Here is a 6,400-nt window from a genome sequence, read left to right on the forward strand (position 1 = left end):
ATCTCCTGCAATGTCTGAAAACAAGTTCATACCCTTTTTATCGCTGAATAAGACATGCTTGCAAATGGATGCAAAACATGGACAAGTCAGCTTTCTAGACAGAGTTTAGCCATCCCTCTTCTCTTCATTTTCCTCTTCCATCACCCCGTGACATTATCACTCCCACGAGTTCCAATGTTTAAAGGTGTGTGACATTGCTTACGTGTCCAAAACTGCACCACCCATGCAGAAGGGAGAGGTTTCAGCCAGCAACAGCACCAGAAAAAATATTAACCAGGGGGCACAGACACCAGAAAAAAAATTCTGGTGGGGAACAGAAGGGGCAAGGCATATTTCTAGGTGGGTGAAATATACTAGGTGGGGGATGCGCTTCTTGTGGGGGAGGCGCTTCCCCCCTTGTCCCCCCTTTGGTGCCACCCCTGGTTTTAGCAGGCTTGGTGGAACCCCAAGGTTTGCAGGACAAAAAAGGCGGAGGGCTCCACAAAAACAGCCCAGTCAGGATTGACTTTTTTTCAGTGGCCACTGAATGCTGACTGAGACTGTTGCCAGAAGTAGGAAGTGCAGGAAACCAGGCAGGAAGAGTAATGGAATGGAGCATGTTGAACAAAGGCTCTTCCACGCTGCAACATTTTGTTGTAGCTCCAACTGGCAACTGGATCTTGTATTTGGCCATTTTATCCACCCTTTGAAGCATACTGCTTCAGTTTCCTCTATCTTCTATTGCCATTGTACACTGTGATGAAGTCACAGTTCAGTGCGATGCCCATTGCCAAACTCCAACTCAGGAGCAACACGAATTAGATGGGAGAAGATGCATTTCTTGGGGGGAAATGAGTCAACCAGGGGTGGGGAACCTGTGGCCCTCCAGATGTTGTTGGACTCTTCAATCCCATCATCCCCAGCCAGCACGCTCCAAAATCAGGGATTATGGGAGTTGTAGTCCCACAACACCTGGAGGGCCCCAGGCTCCTCAACCCTGCGGTGTAAGTGAATTCAGATCCTTTGCACCCCAGATGGCATGTTGCATGTAGAGAGCGTCCACATGCAAGTAGGTACAGTGACTCTGGGTTCAGTACAGACATGTGTGACGCCCTTCCCTGGCTCTCCCTGTCAGGTTCCTACCTGCTCGTGGTTACTGCCTGTCACTAGGCACCACCAGGGACTCCACCAGTCCGGACTGTCCTTTTTTATGGTTTCTCTCCCCGCTCTAGCACAGATCTCAACAGATCCCCCTGCTAGGCAGCACCACCAGTCACGTCCTATAACCAGTAGTCCCAGAGACTCTGCCTGAGTCTCTCTATCAGGTTACCTCTGTGACTGAGTGCTTAAGCTGTCCCCAATCCCTTTGATCTTTATATATAATTCTGGTTTGCTCTGAATACTTGTGGTGTTATATTATCCCCTTCACCGCTGCCACCATTTGTTACAGTTTCCCTTCAGCCTTGGTATTTACCTTACCCTCCCTTCTGGTCTGTGAAACCCCAGCCAAGGATCAGGCCTTTGGTAAACCAAATATATTTATTAAATAACAAAGATAACAAGATTTCTTTATAAAGGCACTTAAGCATATGGTTTCATCTATTCCTGAAGTACTGGTCTTAGTATTAATCCGAACTCCACACTCTCCTCACATCCACCAACTCTCCACACAATCTCCTCTCACAAACCCACCAAAACAACCCACTAACGTCCACCCTCTCAAACAACTCACTAACGTCCACCCAGATTCAACTGTCATCCTTCCATTTATACTCTCGAGCCATCCAAACACTCAGCCAATCATCCAGCATTCTACTGCCCATTTACTCCCCCCTCCTCTTTCATTCCACTTACCATGTATCTCCTATCCAAACAGCACTTACCATATATACACTAATACAGGAACATCACAACATGCACCATCATGGGGCTTGCCTTCACAACTCCCGTAGGAGGCAAGGTTGCTGCATTTGGGGCTTTGGGGTTTAGAGAAAAGGCGAGCAAGAGGCAATACACAGAAGTTTATAAAATGATGCAGGGAATGGAGAAAGTGGACAGAGAAAGGTTTTCCTCCCTCTCTCGTAATACTAGAGCTCGGGGACATCCAACGAAGCTGAATGTGGGAAGACGAAAGAAAGGGATTTTTCACACAGGGCAGAGTTAAAACTCTGGAATTGGCTCCCAGAGGAGGCAGCGATGGCTGCCAACATGGATGGCTTCAAAAAGAGGTTTAGATGAATTCATGGAAGATAAGGGTATCAATGGCTACTAGCCATGATGGCTAGGCTCTGCCTCCACTGTGGGAGGCAGGATGCTTCTGAATACCTGTTGCTGGAAACCGCAGGAGGGGAGTGCTCTTGTGCTCAGGTCCTGCTTGCAGGCTTTCACAAGGGCATCTGGTTGGCCACTGAGAGAACAGGATGCTGGACTAGATGGGCAAGGCTGGCGCCAAAAGGTGGCCAGGTCAGGCCCTGGCTGAGGGGCCCCTGAAGAGCCCCTCCTTAGGGTGTGGGGGTAGCGCTTCCCTTCCGTGACTCCCGACACTGCTGCAGATTTCAGAGAAGGAGCTCCCAGCCCCCCTCCACAGACCATGCGGGCCTGTGGTGCATGCCTGCTCCACCCATCTCTCCTCCCTTTCTGTGAATGCCCTGCATGTGCAGGTGCCATCAACCAAGATAAGGGGCTGATGCCCCTTTCGCCATCTTGATTAACGGCATGCATGTGAACACGCAGCTTAGCGCATATGTGTGCCATCAACAAAGATGGCAGTGGGGGTATCAGCCCCTTAGAAAAGCCTCTACCGCCATCTTGGCTGATGGCAGTGACCTGTGCTCCCAGCGCACAGGACATTCACAGAAAGAGAGAAGAGATAGGTGGAGTGGTCCCACACGGTCTGGGGGGGGCTGGGAGCAGGGGGCCCAGTGCAGGCTGGCACCCGAGGGCCCAGTCACTCCTGGTGCCAGCCTTGTAGATGGACCACCAGCCTGATTCAGCAAGCTCTCCTTATGTTCTTATTCCTAGGGTCCCCTTTTCCTTTTTCAAACATTGCTTTCAAACATTGCTTTTTTAATCTGTGTCCACTGGACACCTCTCTGGGGCCATCAACAGTTCATTTTCTTGGCTTCCAAACTCTCGCTCTAAAGGTGGTTGGTCCCTGCGGGGAGATCCTTTGACAAGCACTTCGCCAGAAAGAGAGGAAGCCAAGAGCAGGAAATGTCACCAGAACAAGTAGCATATCCACAGAAGACAGAGGCGGCGAGTCAGCCGTCTTAGAGCAGCGTTTCACAATCCCAGCGATGTGGAACACAGAGTCTAAAAAATGGCATAAATCCCAAGCGGCCAAACTAAGCTTGTTTTAAAGGTTGGGGGATCAATTTTATTCAGTTCGCATTTAGAAGGCGAACCTACTTCATTCATATTTTCCCAAACAATATGCCAACAGAAACACAGCCGTCCTTTGAAATTTGCACGGCTCCAAATTTTGCAATGTAGTACTTTAGCTTTTGCATTGCAAAAATGAGTCTTTTAGGCAAAACTGCATACTCAGGTGTGCACGTTGGGAGACCTGCGCACTACATTGCTGGTGAATTTTCATGTGGACTTAAAAAAAATATAATAAACACACAGAAACTTGGAGAACCGAATTTAAGGCTGGGGAAAATGATAAATGGAAACTGACAGATTTACCCATTGCTAGTTCATTTGCTCTCGTTTCCCCTTGCTTTCAAAAAGCATGCTTCTAGTCCTTATAGCTGGAAGGAGAATGACTCTGTTGCAATCCACACTGAAGACCCTTTGGTTTGGGAGGCATTGCTGTGTGCTGTGTGTGTGTATATATATATCGACAGTCTGGAACCACTCTTTGATGCAGAGGAGGTGATTAAATGGCCTCTCCCAGGAATTTTGCCCCTACCATTTATATCATTTGTACTGTTAAATGTAGACTTAATAAATGGATGGATAGAGTTGGTGTAATTTTTAGATTTTTCCATGCTCTCACTGGAAGCTAAACTGATGAAACTGAGGTTATCGTACCTTTGGACACATAATGAGAAGACATGATTCACTAGAAAAGACAATAATGCTGGGGAAAACAGAAGGGAGTAGAAAAAGAGGAAGGCCAAACAAGAGATGGATTGATTCCATAAAGGAAGCCACAGACTTGAACTTACAAGATCTGGTTCATGACAGATGCTCTTGGAGGTCACTGATTCATAGAGTCGCCATAAGTCGTAATCAATTTGAAGGCACATAACATGCTCTCCTTGCCATTTGTCTAGACCATAAAGATGTCATCAATGTACCACCACCATATAAGTGGTTTGGTTAATGGCCTTTTTGAGGATCTCTTGTTCCAGTTTACCCATAAATAGATTCGCATATGATGGAGCCATGCGAGTCTCCATAGCTGTGCCTTGTAGTTGCAAGTAGTGTTCGCCATCGAAAGTAAAGTTGGTGCAAGTCAGGACTAGCGTAGCTAAAGTTGTGATAACCTCTGTTGGAGGATTGTTAGCATTTCTGGTGTTAAGAGACTCACTTAAAGCCTGAATCCCAGCATTACACGGTATATTGATGCAAAGAGATGCGACATCCAAAGCAGCTAGTATAGTCTTGTTGTAGAACTAATACTGCTTGTTTAAAGACTCAGTTTTAAGTAAGAAGTCATTGGTGCCCTTGATATATGATGGGAGGTTTTGCACCATGTTTTGCAGATTTAAGTCAATGTACAGAGAAATCGTTTCAGTAGCTGCGTTGTTACTGAGATAATTGCGTCATCAGGATTGTTGGCTTTGTGGATTTTAGGCAGCATGTAAAACCTTCCAGGGGAGGAATTTGGATTAACAAGATCAGATATTTGTATATATGAAAATGGAAATGGACTGCCTTCAAGTCAATTCTGACTTATGACGACCCTACAAATAGGGTTTTCGCGGTAAGCAGTATTCAGAGGAGGTTTACCATTGCCTTCCTCTGAGGCTGAGCAGCAGTGACTGGCCCAAGGTCACCCAATGAGCTTCATGGTCTCCTGGGTCATAGTCCAACACCTTTACACCACACTGGCTCTCCAAACATTATTTAACACAATTTAAAACCAGCAGGGGAATTATTTGGTAACGCGATCTACAAAATAACAGGTGGTTTTCAATTGGGAGTCTGCTAACAGCTATCTCAAAGGAGAGATGAGTGAACTTTGTTGGCACTCCTAATAGAGATGCACACAGTGGAGGCTGGTCCATGAGGGCAAGTGGGGTGCTGCCCCACCAACCTCATTCTGCCCTCAGCCAGCCCTCACTTGCCTTCTTACTTACAACCAGCCAAGGGGGTGGCCCAGCCTCCTCCTCCCTTAGCCTCAGTGTTGCCCCTTGTGTAACTCAGCAGGGAGGAGGATGGGGGACAAAACTAGGATTAGTAGACTCTGCCTGCCATTGGCTCTGACTCCCCTCTACCATTGGGCCCCACCAGCCCCCACTGAATACAGACACAGATATAGATACAAGCGACGTTTAAACTTTCAGGATGTTGAAAACAGCTTAATGGGGAATACAATGGGGGAAATGGAAGCTTCATCTTTTTCGCACCACACTTCTAAAAAAATACAGAATTAAAATTCTTGAAGTTTGTAATAAGCTCATCCCTTAAGGTCAGAGCAAAAAAACCGGTTGCAAGCTGCTCTGCTTTGCATTAAAGTGAATAATAGATGGGGGCGATTTCGATGATGGGGGATAAAGACCAGCAACTCCCCGCCTACGTTTGAAACATCCTTTCAATCATACCCCCTCCCAAAAACCCCACCACTTAAAAGGTGCTATCAAGACAGAGCATTCCCATGGAAGCATAGGTGGGCGGATGTAAGTATGCAGCAGTGACCTCTAGTGGGCGGTGAGAGTCAAGCCAGCTTGTTTTCTGATTCAACCCTTTAATAAGATTGTTCATTACTTTTAGCCAAACACCGAAGCCTTGTGATTTGGGGACCAGCAGCAACGCCTGTTTGTTTGCACTAATTGTCCAACTGCAGCCATAAATCTATTGCCAGGCAATTTCTCCATTGTGCAAATACCTGCCTCCCCTAGTTAAACTTGTTCATACATCAAGGATTGCCAACCTTTGGGGATCTGTGGGCACGTTTGTAAACTGGAGAAGCTGTTAAGGGCACACACACACACTGCAACCTATTCTATCCGGCAAGGGAAAGCTGTAGCTCAGCGGTAGAGCATCTGCCTTGCATGCAGAAGGCCCCACGTTCAATACCCAGGCATCTCTAGGTATTCCTGGGAGTGTCTCCTATCTGAAAATCTGGAGAGCCACTGCCAATCAGTGTAGATAGTACTGAGCTAGGTGGTCTGATTCAGCATAAGGCAGTTTCCTAGGCTGCTGTTTAATTCAGCCCTTTATTCAGAACCATGAGAACTAGCATCTTACC

The sequence above is a fragment of the Rhineura floridana genome, chromosome 20 (genome assembly GCF_030035675.1).
Source record: "Rhineura floridana isolate rRhiFlo1 chromosome 20, rRhiFlo1.hap2, whole genome shotgun sequence".
Classification (NCBI taxonomy): Eukaryota; Metazoa; Chordata; class Lepidosauria; order Squamata; family Rhineuridae; genus Rhineura; species Rhineura floridana.